Genomic DNA, 15,062 nt, shown 5'->3' on the forward strand with positions numbered 1-15,062 from the left:
TTTTATGTCGTGGGACACTTTTATGTCTTGTTAAGTGACCATTTTCTTTGAATTATGTCAAGAGTTTCAAAATGGATTTTGAGGTGCTATCTGTCTAGAAAGTTGTCTCATGAGCTGAAAAAACTCGACATTTTTTTGGAATATCAATTCCATCTTTAACCAAGCTGGTCCTTGCACAACATTTCACAACCTAAACTGTGTGAAAAAACGGGTCGTGTTTTTGGTTTTTTTTCAACTTTTTGCAACTATACCACTCTAGAATTCATGTTTGTGAGGTCTATAATGCTAGAGAACTATCTTTAGTAGTCCTCAACATGTCCTGATGCTTCTAGGGATAAATAAATGTTAAACTTGTAACCTATGACCAAATTACAAAAATTGTCAAATCCTGTTTTTTAGCCAATTTTAGCTCTTCTATGAATTTTTTGGTGGCTTTCATGATATCTAAATGCAGTTTTGATTTTCTATGTTGCATATTGTAACATAAAGCTAATATTCCTTGAGTTTTGGGGCACCTAATACCCTATTTTGCATAGTAGACAACGATGCTTGATTTTTACAATTATAGAAGAAAACGAAACATTCTGGTATATTAAGTAGAGCTTTTTCAATATTGTTAATTTCTTGTGACAACTACATGCATTTTGTAGGTAGTAACCATATCTAGTCACAAGGATCAAATTTGGCTAGATATTGAATAGTTTCTATGGGATTCTACAACTCTTAATGTTGAACCCGGTTTTTTCATGTTTGCTGTATTTAGCACTTCATTTTGTCCCCAAGATTCCCCTTGGTAAGAGATGTATTATTCTTTTGACATGCTCCATGGATCCTTATGAACCTAAAGGACAATAGGGAACTAAGAAAACATGCATATATTATTTGTATTGAGCGTGGCTATAGAAACTTTGATGATAGGTTTGCAAAATGATAAAAATTCAACTTTTTTGTACCTATTTCTTTTGGCAAAACAAAAAATAGTGAGTGAGAAGCAATCATATGTTCTGATCACCAACCCATTGATGTCAACTAGGGAATTTATCTCAAATCCTACAAAAATCCCTAATCTTATTTTTATGCAACAAAACGTAAGAAATGACTGTTTTGATGAAAATGTACTGGGCCATCAACTTTGGAGGCTTGGTGTGACCAAAAGATGAGAAATTTTACAAGTTTCTTAATTTTTCCATGTGTAGTAGGCCTTGAACTATAACCTCATGAAAGAATGTTACAAACTGAGTGGATCTACTATGGTTTTGGAGGTTTTTTCAAAACCCTGAAAGGACACTTTTATGTCCTGTTAGGTTACCAACCTAGTGTTAATGGAAACCTTGCAATTAGGGTCAGTGATAAGAGTATCTATGCATCATAAAGCTAAGTTTCAAAGGTAGATTTGCACTCTTAAGTTACGCTTTAATGGTAACTTTGCACTTAGAAGTAAGCTTTAGTGATTACCTTGCATTTTTAGGTTTTAAGCTTTAATGGAAACCTTGTAATTAGGGTCAGTGATACGAGTATCTATGCATCATAAAGTTAAGCTTCAAAGGTAGATTTACACGTGTAAGCTAAGCTTTAATGGTAACTTTGCACTTAGATGTAAGCTTTAGTGATTACCTTGCATTTTTAGGTTTTAAGCTTTAATGGAAACCTTGCAATTAGGGTTAAGTGATAAGAGTATCTATGCATCATAAAGTTAAGCTTCAAAGGTAGATTTGCTCTCTTAAGCTAAGCATTAATGATAACTTTGTACTTAGGTGTAAGCTTTAGTGACTATCTTGTATTTTAGGTTTAAGCTTTAATGGAAAGCTCGAAAACTCATAAATTATAGGATGACCTTTTAGCTTCTTAAAATGGAAAGCTAGGTACCATAAGAAAAGAGTAATTTTCTAAGCTCGATAGAAGTAGTTCAACTTTGGTATTGAAGAGTATTTCTAAAGTTTTTAATTTCAAGTTTGTTTGCAAATACGGGATGAGGGAGATAGGGGATAACTTCGCGGAATTGATCTCCGTGTTGTTGAACGGAAAACTCTACAAGCTTCCATGGAGATGTCCCATGGATGGCAAAGGATTGCAAAAACTTGGGAATCGTACAAAACGGGGATTGAACTTAAAAAGTTGGCATTTTCGAAGAGACATTACTCATCAAATGCCTATGGCAAAAACTCGCTTGTATTTTCTAAATAAACTTGGTCGGTAGATAATTAATGAAAATAGGAATTAAGGTTGATAAATGAATGAACCTGGAAATTATCAATTAAGAGTTAAAAGGAATCTCGAGAGGTGATAGGGATAGCCCATTGCAAAACATAGATTTAACTAGGAGTTTTGAAGATTGTCTAGAAATGACCCGGAACCAAGATGGATCTTCTTGGGGTTAATTTGATTGAAAGGCCGGCCCATTGAGAAGATTCTCTTGGGGAACTTGTCGGAGATTGGCCCTTTTCGACTAGGGCAGCGTAACCGGCAAGTTGTTATACCTAAGTCATTCATGCCCGAGGGATAAGGGATGAATGGGTTTGTTTTATTTTTGCCCGGTCGGGTGAAGTACCCGCGGTATCTTATTGGAAATCGGCCATAATCCTGTTATTGCTTGATGCCAATAGTTGGCTGAGAAGGTTATTCTCAGGGAGGATGATGTGAATTTAATTAAGGAAATTTGTTCGACTTGGTTGCTTAAAAAGGAACTGGAAAGACTAAGAATATAGGGGCTATTTTGTGCATTTGTCACCACTCGAAATAAAATGCTTAGGAAGGAATGATTAAATTACTTGATGAGCTTTTCTCAAACACTTAATTCAGGGAATATTGTGAAGGTGTTGCCATTTTGATGGCCGTAAGCGATTATCTTGGCCTTAATGGAGAGGTAAGATGAATTGGTTGAAACTAAATGTGTTGCATGATTAGTAATAAAACTAGTTACAAGCTAATTATAGCAAATAAAGGAAAGAAAATGAATTAAAAGTTTCTAAATAAAGATCTGGTGGGAACAATCAGATGAATTTCCTTGAACGAGGGTATGCAACAGATTGCATGGTGCTTGTTGTTTGATGATGTCTGATAGATTGTTGTATTCCTGATTTCGTAGTTGTTAAGTACTACTTCGGGAAGGGATTTTCATGAAATGGTTCGGTGGGTGGGCAGATCCGGAGGGTCAGATGGCCGGATGTTGATTTAAAACTTTTATGTTAACCGCTAGGACTACGTGGGATAAAAATGGGTAATCGGAGACGAGAGAGACCAGGTAGGATTGCAAGATCCCTCTTCTTAGGGGAAAGCGATAATTGCCGTTTCTGCTTGTTAGGAAAAAGGGGTTATCACCATGAACCAAGGGAGAACAAGAAAGCAAGAGCAGATCCTCAAGTTAAAGATAAAGAGAATCAAGACTAAGGGCCACGATTTTGGGTACGGAAAGCTGTCGAGGACAGATTGATTATGAGAAGCGGATAGAATCATTGAATGAAGGGATGTACCCCCTTGGGTTGGCAATCGAGACAGGCCGGAGTTCTGTCTGAGTGTCGGTCCCAAGTGGGAGGGATACTTGTAGATAGATCTACATCATTCCATGGAACGGTCTGGAAGACTGAGGGAGCTGAGTAGGGTCGAGTTTGGGTATGCCCTCACATTGGGTTGGCGTTCGAGATAGACCGGAGTCCTATCTGAGTGTCGGTCCCAAGTGGGAGGGATACCTGCAGATAGATCTACGTCACTCCCTGGAACGATCTGGAGGACTGAGGGAGGTGAGTAGGATCGAGTCTGGGTATGGCCCTCACAAGTGCTATCAGAGCCTAATTTTGAATCTTGGACCTTGGAATCTAAAATTTTGGATTTAAGATTAATGCATGATAGAAAAACAACTGAGTCTAGCACCCAAATTTCAATTATATTACAAAGTGAAGTCTTGATGTTCCAATAAATAATTCAAAAATTTTCAAGATGGCTTGGGATCTGCTAGAAGAAATTCAACAGATTATCTATGAGAGGATGGAAATTGTGATGCTAGCGCGAAGGCTCGCTATGTTGGAACATTTGAGGAAGCTCATAAATGAGAGATTTATGAAGTTTGGAATTTATTGAAGACTACATGGAATGGCAAGTATGGCATTTTTGTTTACATCAATACAATGAAAAAATTGAGTAGTTATCCACTGAATTGAAGAAGTCTTGTTGAGCGCAAGAGTTGCGGATTTTTTTGAGTTTTCTATTGTTAGGACTTCATGAGAAGTCAAGATTACTGTAAATCGTACTAAGATAATCTTCAAATAAAAGGATTTTTTTGATCAAGTGAAGAATTGGATTGCCAAATTGCAAGTCATAAGAAAGAATCTTAAGAGTACAAGTGAGGACCAAGTGTTTTTTTTAAAGTCCGACCAAAAGAAATCCCTTAAAGATGGGAAAGTGCAAGAGATAAGCTCACAAATTCTGCGGATCATTCAAGACTTGAGAAGAAATAAGAAAACAAACTTATGAGTTAGCCAAGAACTTTAAAGTGGGAATCTTTACTCAAGACTATTGTAGACAAAAGACCAATTCATAAATTAAAAGTACACAGTAAAGAGAAGTCATTAAAAACTCATTGACCATTGAAGAAGAGAGACTGACATTTGAAGGAAAGGAAATACTGACAATACTCAATTTTTTCAAAAAGGGTTATTTTTTCAATTAAAGCCAAAAAGGATTACAAGGGAGGCACGGAGTAATTACGGAGAGGGAAGAAAGTTTACAACTCATGAAGATCCTCTAATATATGGTCACATAACCAAGTATCGCAAGCGCCACACATGTTAGGACACCCACGCTCTGGAATGGTTCTACGAGAAACAGTTTGAGCAATTTCTCGGGTATGAGCTGAGAAAAGAAAAGAACCTCTAAGAGGAAGACTCCAGATGCTATCGAGATAAATCTTAAAATGGGGGATAAACTGCACAAGCAAGGACAACCTTACGAAGAACCTAAGATCTCGTGTCCTTTTAACGCAGCAGTATTGAGGGCCAAGTCTTAGAGCTTCTGTAGCCATAGCAAGTCGGGTATTGTTGCGGAAATGGTCTCCACCCCAGAGAGTCACTCTTGTGAGATGTCGCCATGTCTTCCATATTGTCTGACTGACACAAGCATTTGGCTGAGGGAAGAGGAGATCTTTGTATCGTTCTAAGAACTGTCTTTTAACTGCCTCATCTGCACTCTGCAAGTGAGAGATGCATACAGGAAGAACCAAATCTTCTTGCCAAGACGCCATCAGATAAGAAAATGACTAAGTTACAAGAGAGTGAAGATCGAAAAAATAAGAGGATAACAAGTGCTGATAAAGAAGGGATTACCAGTAGCTTATAAAGAGGAAGTAGCGTATGGAAGAATCCACAAACGCGATGACTTATTAAGAAGATAGTTTATTAAGAAAGATTTTCCATAACTCTAATATTATATTAGAAAATTTTTGGGGATGAAGAAGTGTAAGAGAGAAGTCAAGTTGAAAGCGTTAACAAGAAGTTAAGTGGCGAGACGTATTCAAGAAGCTTCATCAATTACATATTTTATTTGAGTTAAGGACAACTCTTTCTTTTTTGTTGGGGAGAGATGATGCCTTCAATAGACTCAAAGATCTCTTGACCAGCAGTCCTGTCCTCATCAACCCTGACTAATTTCACTCCTTAGCTCTTCTTTACCCGAGGAAGTTCAACAAAAAATTTAGGCAGACCCCTATTTTAGACCTCTTCTGCAAGAGATTCAAGCTCAGAACCAGAGGGAACACTTAACTGACTATACCTTAGCAGATGGTCTTCTTTACTACTTGGAAAGCTTCAGCCCCTAGATATTCCTAAGATGAAGTGAGAATTGTCTGAGTATGGACTTTGTCACTCGTCTTCCAAAGACAATTGGAAACTATGATTCTATTTTTGTCGTAGTAGATAAGCTCACTAAAGTGGCTCATCTAATTCCAGTCAAGCAGACAGCCACCGTCATCGACATAGCCTAAGTATTTGTCAAAGAGGTAGTAAGATTACATGGAATCCCTACAAGAATCATCAGTGATCGGGATGCCAACTTTACTTCTAAGTTTTGGTAAGCCATGTTTCGATCTCTAGGTACCCAACTGAATCTCAACTCAGTATATCATCCGGAGACTGATGGTCAAACTGAGCGAGTGAATCAAGTCATTGAAGATATGCTTCGAGCATACTGCAACCAATAGCCCCAGAAATGGATCAAGTTTTTTTCCCTAGTTGAGTTGCTTATAACTCTTCTCACCATCGTAGCCTCAAAATGTCACCCTTTAAAGCCTTGTATGGTCAGGAATATTTAGTCCCTCTTCGATTAGCCGACCAAGATGTTCATGTTCCTGCCACTAAGTCTACCCCAGAAGAGATAGATCATCAACTTCTAGTCATTAGAGACAACTTGAAGAGAGCTAGTGATAGGCAAAAGAGCTACGTTGATCTTCACCGCTCCGCTAGAAGCTTTAGCAAAGACGAACAAGTTTTCCTCACAGTCAAATTTTTGGTTGGTTCTTCAGAACAACTTATAATTATTCTTCAAGATATCGATGGCACTTTTGATGTAATTTTTATGCGGATGTAATCAATCATCATATTTATGGAATTCAAGCATCTCTAGTTAGTCCATTCTTTTGAGATTCAAATCGTCCATGGTGTTTTACAAGTCTAATTGTTATGATACGTGAAATATCTGATTACCAAGTGAAAGATGGGGCAATAAGCTTTAGACATAAGAGAAATAAGGATAGAGGAAATAAATTGGGTACACAAGGGAGGAGATATTGCAAGATTAATTGAAAGATCAGTATGAAATCCTTAACTGTCAAGAACCTAGTATCAGATGGATGATATCAATAGAGAAATGAGTCAACGCTCAAAACGGAAAAAGTTAAAGTTTAGATAAGAATGATAAGATTTTTACAAAGTGTATTGAGGCTAGATAGAGAACGAAGTGAAGAAATGATCTTCAGACCTCACAAGAGAAACACAATCCAGTCACACCAAAGGAAAAAATACCTAGTTGAGTAAGATCACACTCAATAATTAAAGTAATCCTGAGTCATTTAGTCTCCTTTATGATTCAAACTTTTGAGTCAGCACTAAAAATGGAAGAAAAGTGTATTATTCAAGGTCCATACCAGTTTCAATACCCTTTAATCTGAATATCCTAAAGTTACTGAACATCTTCAATCATGAGTTGACCAAAGATCGAGTCAGACTATTCTCTAAAGCATGTCCCGAGCTGAGGACAGCTCTTTCTTTTTATTGAGGAGTTTGTAAGGTCCCTCCCTAAACCCTAGAGCCATTCAAAACTTTTTCAGCCTAGAAAATAATTTTAAAAAAGCAAGACCGACAAAGAAGTCATGCGGACAACGGGACTTTACTCTAGAATGAAAAGACAAGGATATTTTGGATAAGAAATTACGTCGTCCCTATATTTTTCCAAAAAGATTAAGATTATTTTTATACTTCCTCATGAAGATCCGCGTGGGAACTGATCTAGATCGAGAACTAGGAGAAAAAGGGACTAACTTAATTGAAACGTAAAGTTAAGAGATAAAAACTAAGAAGAAAATTGGGGTCCAATAGCATTTGAGAAGAGAAATAGGGTCCAATACCATTTGAGAAGAGAATTTGGGGTCCAATAGGAATTGAGAAGAGAAAATTACACCCACTTTTTTCCTATATAAGCACCCCCTCTCCTTTGTATTTTGACACATATATTGATAAGCTACTTGCATACTTGTCATGCTCAAAACTATACTTAAGTAAAACAAGGTTTACATTAAACCTTGCGCTTGCTCTCTCCCTCTCTTGAAGGCCAAACCCTCAACTCTCTTCCTCTCTTGAAGGCCAAACCCTCGAGGGTTTTGTGAAGAAGCTCCTCTCTCCTTCCTCTTTACCATAAATCCCTTTCCTTCCTCCTTGAGCCTCACATCTCTTCAAGAAGGACTTCAACCCCACATCCCTCTTGCTTAGAGGAGGTAATCTCCATTTCTAGTACGTTTAATTAAATGTGTTTTAATACTAGGAAGGTTTATGTGCATCATTTTAGGTTTAAGCTTTAATGGTAACCTTGGAATTAGGGTTAACTATTAAGAGTATCTATGCTTCATAAAGCTAAGCTTCAAAGATAGATTTGCACTCGTAAGCTAAGCTTTAATGGTAACTTTGCACTTAGATGTAAACTTTAGCGATTACCTTGCATTTTTAGGTTTTAAGCTTTAATGGAAACCTTGCAATTAGGGTAAGTGATAAGAGTCTCTACGCATCATAAAGTTAACCTTCAAAGATAGATTTGCACTCGTAAGCTAAGATTTAATGGTAACTTTGCACTTAGAAGTAAGCTTTAGTGATTACCTTGTATTTTTAGGTTTTAAGCTTTAATGGAAACCTTGCAATTAGGGTAAGTGATAAGAGTATCTATGCATCATAAAGCAAAGCTTCAAAGGTAGATTTGCACCCTTAAGCTACGCTTTAATGGTAATTTTGCACTTAGAAGTAAGCTTTAGTGATTACCTTGCATTTTTAGGTTTTAAGCTTTAATGGAAACCTTGTAATTAGGGTCAGTGATAAGAGTATCTATGCATCATAAAGTTAAGCTTCAAAGGTAGATTTGCACGCGTAAGCTAAGCTTTAATGGTAACTTTGCACTTAGATGTAAGCTTTAGTAATTACCTTGCATTTTTAGGTTTTAAGCTTTAATGGAAACCTTGCAATTAGGGTTAAGTGATAAGAGTATCTATGCATCATAATGTTAAGCTTCAAAGGTAGATTTGCTCTCTTAAGCTAATTATTAATGATAACTTTGCACTTAGGTGTAAGCTTTAGTGACTACCTTGTATTTTAGGTTTAAGCTTTAATGGAAAGCTCGAAAACTCATACATTATAGGATGACCTTCTAGCTTCTTAAAATGGAAAGCTAGGTACCATAAGAAAAGATTAATTGTCTAAGCTCGATAGAAGTAGTTCAACTTTTGGTATTGAAGAGTATTTCTAAAGTTTTCAATTTCAAGTTTGTTTGCAAATACGGGATGAGGGAGATAGGGGATAACTTCACGGAATTGATCTCTGGGTTGTTGAACCGAAAACTCTACAAGCTTCCATGGAGATGTCCCATGGATGGCAAAGGATTGCAAAAACTTGGGAATCGTACAAAACGGGGATTGAACTTAAAAAGTTGGCATTTTTGAAGAGACATTACTCATCAAATGCCTATGGCAAAAACTCGCTTGTATTTTCTAAATAAACTTGGCTAGTAGATAATTAATGAAAGTAGGAATTAAGGTTGATAAATGAATGAACCTAAAAATTATCAACTAAGAGTTAAAAGGAATCTCGAGAGGTGATAGGGATAGCCCATTGCAAAACATAGATTTAACTAGGAGTTTTGAAGATTGTTTAGAAATGACCCGGAACCAAGATGGATCTTCTTGGGGTCAATTTGATTGAAAGGCCGGACCATTGAGAAGATTCTCTTGGGGAACTTGTCGGAGATTGGCCCTTTTCGGCCAGGGCAGCGTAACCGGCAAGTTGTTATACCTAGGTCATTCATGCCCGAGGGATAAGGGATGAATGGGTTTGTTTTATTTTTGCCCGGTCGGGTGAAGTACCCGCGGTATCTAATTGGAAATCGGCCATAATCCTGGTATGGCCTGATGCAAATAGTTGGCTGAGAAGGTTATTCTCAGGGAGGATGATGTGAATTTAATTAAGGAAATTTGTTCGACTTGGTTGCTTAAAAAGGAACTGGAAAGACTAGGAATATAGGGGCTATCTTGTGCATCTGTCACTAGATAGTGCTATACCTCTCGAAATAAAATGCTTAGGAAGGAATGATTAAATTACTTGATGAGCCTTTCTCAAACACTTAATTCTGGGAATATTGTGAAGGTGTTGCCATTTTGATGGCCGTAAGCGATTATCTTGGCCTGAATAGGGAGGTAAGATGAATTGGTTGAAACTAAATGTGTTGCATGATTAGTAATAAAACTAGTTACAAGCTAATTATAGCAAATAAAGGAAAGAAAATGAATTAAAAGTTTCTAAATAAAGATCTGGTGGGAACAACCAGATGAATTTCCTTGAACGAGGGTATGCAACAGATTGCATGCTGCTTGTTGTTTGATGATGTCTGATAGACTGTTGTCTTCCTGATTTCGTAGTAGTTAAGTACTACCTCGGGAAGGGATTTTCATGAAATGGTTCGATGGGTGGGCGGATCCGGAGGGTCAGATGGCCGGATGTTGATTTAAAACTTTTATGTTAAACGCTAGGACTACGTGGGATAAAAATGGGTAATCGAAGACGAGCAAGACCAGGTAGGATTGCAAGATCCCTCTTCTTAGGGGAAAGTGATAACTGTCGTGCCTGCTTGTCAGGAAAAAGGGGTTATCACCATGAACCAAGGGAGAACAAGAAAGCAAGAGCAGATCCTCAAGTTAAAGATAAAGAGAATTAAGACTAAGGACCACGATTTTGGGTGCGGAAAGCTGTCGAGGACAGATTGATTATGAGAAGCGGATAGAATCATTGAATGAAGGGATGTACCCCCTTGGGTTGGCAATTGAGATAGGCCGGAGTTCTGTCCGAGTGTCGGTCCCAAGTGGGAGGGATACGTGTAGATAGATCTACATCATTCCTTGGAACGGTCTGGAGGACTGAGGGAGCTGAGTAGGGTCAAGTCTGGGTATGGCCCTCACATTGGGTTGGCGTTCGAGATAGACCGGAGTCTTGTCTGAGTGTCGATCCCAAGTGGGAGGGATACATGCAGATAGATCTACGTCGCTCCGTGGAACGGTCTGGAGGACTGAGGGAGGTGAGTAGGGTCTAGTCTGGGTATGGCCCTCACTGTGTATAGGATGTCCTACTCCTCCTCCAAAGACTGGTACTCTGAAGGAGTGTCTCTTGGGTGGGACCCCTCTTCCTGGCTACTCCGAGCATCCGACTTGGTCTTCTCGCTGTCAGAATTCCTTAGCGGTGCACTTTGCCTTGTCTGTTTGACTACTGATTTCGGCCTTGTAGAAGGTCCTGCCATTGATCTTACAACTCTTTTGGATCTGTGGATCAGATGTATCTGCGCTTCGGCAGGTGGTAGATCGTCGATCATTCGTAGTGCTTGATAGGCTATACGTGTGAGCATTGGTCCCCCGTTCATGTAAGCTTTACTTCTTTGACTCCCCTTCAGGTTTGTTTCCACAATAGTGTCAAGAAGATAGTTGCCAAAGTCGCAATTGACCACCTTGCCTTCAGCCAAGCCCATCGCCATTACCACTGCCATATGCAGCAAAGGTTCGGTATATCTAGGTGGGTTCTGTACCTTGAAATGTTGTTATATAAGGCGCAATGGCAGTTCAGTTTCTGAGTAGATCAGGTCTTGATACGTCAACTTGTGGCCTCGTTGCTTCAAAAAGGCTTTATCATTGTCTATTGCCTTCGTTTTTTGCAATAGATTGTGTGTCCCTTGTGGCAGATGGAGGGCTTCATTGATAATTTCCGTTGTCATTTTTACCTTAACCGATTGCCCCATCCTTGTCTGTCAGAGTTGCTTCCCCATTGTATTGAATTGAACTTATGAGCTCGTGAGCTCGTCTAAAGTCTGTTCCCCAAGGAGGCTGTCGTAAGAAGTTGTCGAGCTGTAGGCACCTGATCCCTGCTTGCACTTCTGGTTTCTGGTGCAAAGTCCACATTTCCTGTGGAAAGAGTGGTGGTCTTTACAATTTCTCCGTCTGCTGCTTGAAACCTTCCGATGAAAATGTTCGCCGGAATTACTTTAAGTACTTGTTCGGTGAGGTGAGCTTTTTCATTTGATGAGATATCGCTTTTTTTCGAGGCATCCTGTTGCCAATTTTAGCAAGTGAAAATAGGTTTTAGCCATTGATCAAAATTGTCGGAAAGTGTAAATTTGACCATAAAATGAAAAAGTGAGCATAACTTTGTCAAAATTACTCCAAATTTGACCAAATTTCACCAGTGCACCTAGGATTACTATAGGCACAAGACTGTAATGTAACAGATGAATTTTGGCAAAAAGGAACATGGATCGTGATCCATGTTGGGATGCATTTGAAAATTCTAACTTTGGGAAGTTGTTCCTGGGCATAACGAAATGCTACTGAGCAATTTTCTCTGGATTTAGAGCTGAAGGTACATGGATCGTGATCCATGTTGGGCAATATTTTGGAAATCTGATGATACCATCTGGTAGGGTTCATCTAGATTATGACTTGGTCCAAAATATTTGGGATTTGGATCAATGGTTTGACACTTGGGCTGAATTTTGAAAACCATTTACAAATTTAAAGATTTTGGCTTTTTGAAGTGGATTTTGGGATTCAAATGGCTTGAAACTCCATGGCTTGGCTTTCTTGATCATACTGAATCAGATGGCATGGTTTTTACTTATGTTGGGCAAAAAGGTACATGGATCGCGATCCATGTTGGACATAATTTTGATAGAGTTCTTGTGCACATTTGTTCCTATAGGTTTTCTTAGTACACTGGTGAAATTTTTTCAACTTTGGACATATTTTTCCATAGTTTGCCCCATTTTTTAGTTTATGGCAATGTTTTTTCCTTTTGACCAAATCTGTTTCTGGCAACCATTTTTGGTGTCATGTTTTGCCTGAGATCTCTCCTTGCTTTGATTTTTGATGATTTAGGTCTGTTGTTCATACCTTTGCTTGGTTCCTTGGCAAATTTTTCTAGACATTGAATTTTTTTGAGAAGACAAACTGAATTCTGCAAGTTTCACCATTTTGCAAGTAAACTTTTGCTTAGTTTTGATCCTACCACCATTATTAGGTTACATTTGTTTGTTGATAGGCTCCGAGGAGAGTGTGAAGTCTCCCAAATAACTTTAGCAGTAATTTGATCAAAAGACCATTTAAAAACTGAAAGTAGCAATCCAAGTGGGTTTGATGATCTTTAGAGCACTTTTTGAGATCATTTTGCAACACCCATACTATTTGTACATTGTCCAGCTAGTGAGCCACTTTTATCCTGATTTTGGCAAAAAGGAACATGGATCACGATCCATGTTGGGATACATTTTGAAAAATCAGTCATAGGAGTTTGTTCCTGACCCTCTATTGTTGCTCTTGTAGATCTTTCCATGATTTTAAGGTTTGGGGAACATGGATCGTGATTCATGTTCCAACACTTTTTTCTGTTGTTTTTAGCTTGGCTGATTCTGTCAGTTAGTTGAGGTATACTGATGAACTATTTCTGGTTTTTGATGGGTTTTGGACTTTCTCAAAGGCCCTGTTAGTTTGTCAATTTTGTGACCTTGTACTGCTTCGATTTGTTGTTTTGATATTGTTGATGCAGTATGGGCCACACACATATGCTCTTGCAAGGTTAATGATCATACCTGTCAAATCTGGTGTAGTAAGATCACCGAGGTGGTCGCAGTGGACAGAAGCAACTCCGAAAACTCTATGCTTCTGTCTCTCTCTCTCTCTCTCTCTCTCTCTAAATGCAAATGAGCTTATGTTGCCCTTTTTGACTATATGTTCCCAGTCTACTCGGAATGCCCCAGTTATAGTTACCTTCATTGATCATATCTTATTGTTCATATCAGCTTCGGTTCGAACCGTTCGTCATTCTGACACTCGGTTTACAAATGGCGTTCGATCTGCAGTTTTGATCCTTCAGAAGCTGGCTCAAAATTCATCTTGTGTTGAATCTTCCCATATTTGCCATGTTCAAAGTCCTCGCTTTGAAGTCGATTCTGACTTTCCTGGCTCGACTTATCAAATTTTTTGTTGATTACCTATCGTTTTTTGCTTTTTTGTAAAAGAAAATTATTTACAATGATTATTAGTCGGCCAAAAATTAGCCAAAATTAGTGTCGCCTCCCTTATATACATACTCTTATTCTGGTATTAGATGGTGACGGTATGGCTCATGATTATGCCAACTAAGAGTCTGTCAGGCTCTGAAAAACTTGTTATGTGTTTTTTAAAGAGAAGGAAAGGAAAGGAAAGGAAACGGAGAGAAAAGAAGTAAGATGATAATACTAGTATATACAAATGATAATCCAGTCGCATTTCCCCCCTTCTTAGAGTGAGTCGTCCCCGACGAACATGTGTCAGAGTGCTTGGGACTAAAGCGCGTGTCTATGCATAGCCGTATAGTGTGGTGTTAGGGTTAAGGCCTATGTGCCTTGACCGGTCGCCCAGGTCATGGGCGCCCACCCACTGTTACCCTATACTTATAGTGAGTATACTGTATAGGGAGATATGCAGGTATTGCGTACATACTTGCAGTACGTGTGTGGCATGTCTGGTGGTGTATGTACTTACACGGGAGCAGGACAGCCGGATGCACACGATCACAGCCAGCCAGTGGGCATCGGTTGAGAGTGGTTTTCTCTCCCCTTTTGTAGTCTTTAGACTAGGTTCTCTTGCTTAAAGGCATAGTCGCCTTTAAGTGGGAGGTTGTTGGGGTATAGGCGCCTGTGCCTTGCCCGGTCGCCCAGAGTCTGGGCGCCCACTGACTTGTATACCTTATACATAGCATAAGTGTATAGGGGGCTGCTCACTCTTTGAGTCTCCCCACCCACATCGTATGTGTGTCTCCTTCTCTCTCTCTCACTCTCCGTCTGTGGTGCTCCCTGATCCCCTTCATGTGGCTCTATGATGCTGATGGAGGATATGCATGGGAAAACAAAATGCTCTGCAAGAGATAGGTGCTGAACAATATGTTCAGTGACTGTTGGTGGCGAGGTTTCTTGGAAGCTGCGTGGTCCGAACAATAGTAATTGGAGAAGACGCGCTCTGTGTTTGACTATGACTTGCAAAAGTTTTGATTCTGCCGGTGGGATTGCTTTGTGGCATTGTTTGGGTTGCCATCGAAATTGCTTAGGTATGGATCCGCTAGAAGAGGCATCGTGAAGGCGAGGTTGTTTTGGTTGCCATACCCATTTGAGTGTGTTTGGATGTCAAAGATAGTGGTCCATTGGGTTAGGCCGTGTGACAACAGTAGTGGGCAATTTGTGGTGGTTGAATTTCTATGTAGGCAATGTAGGTTTACGTATATTGGTTTGTCGTTTAGGTATCCACAATTGCC

The sequence above is a fragment of the Adiantum capillus-veneris genome, chromosome 20 (assembly GCF_014529385.1).
Source record: "Adiantum capillus-veneris isolate H3 chromosome 20, ASM1452938v2, whole genome shotgun sequence".
In the NCBI taxonomy this organism is placed as follows: domain Eukaryota; kingdom Viridiplantae; phylum Streptophyta; class Polypodiopsida; order Polypodiales; family Pteridaceae; genus Adiantum; species Adiantum capillus-veneris.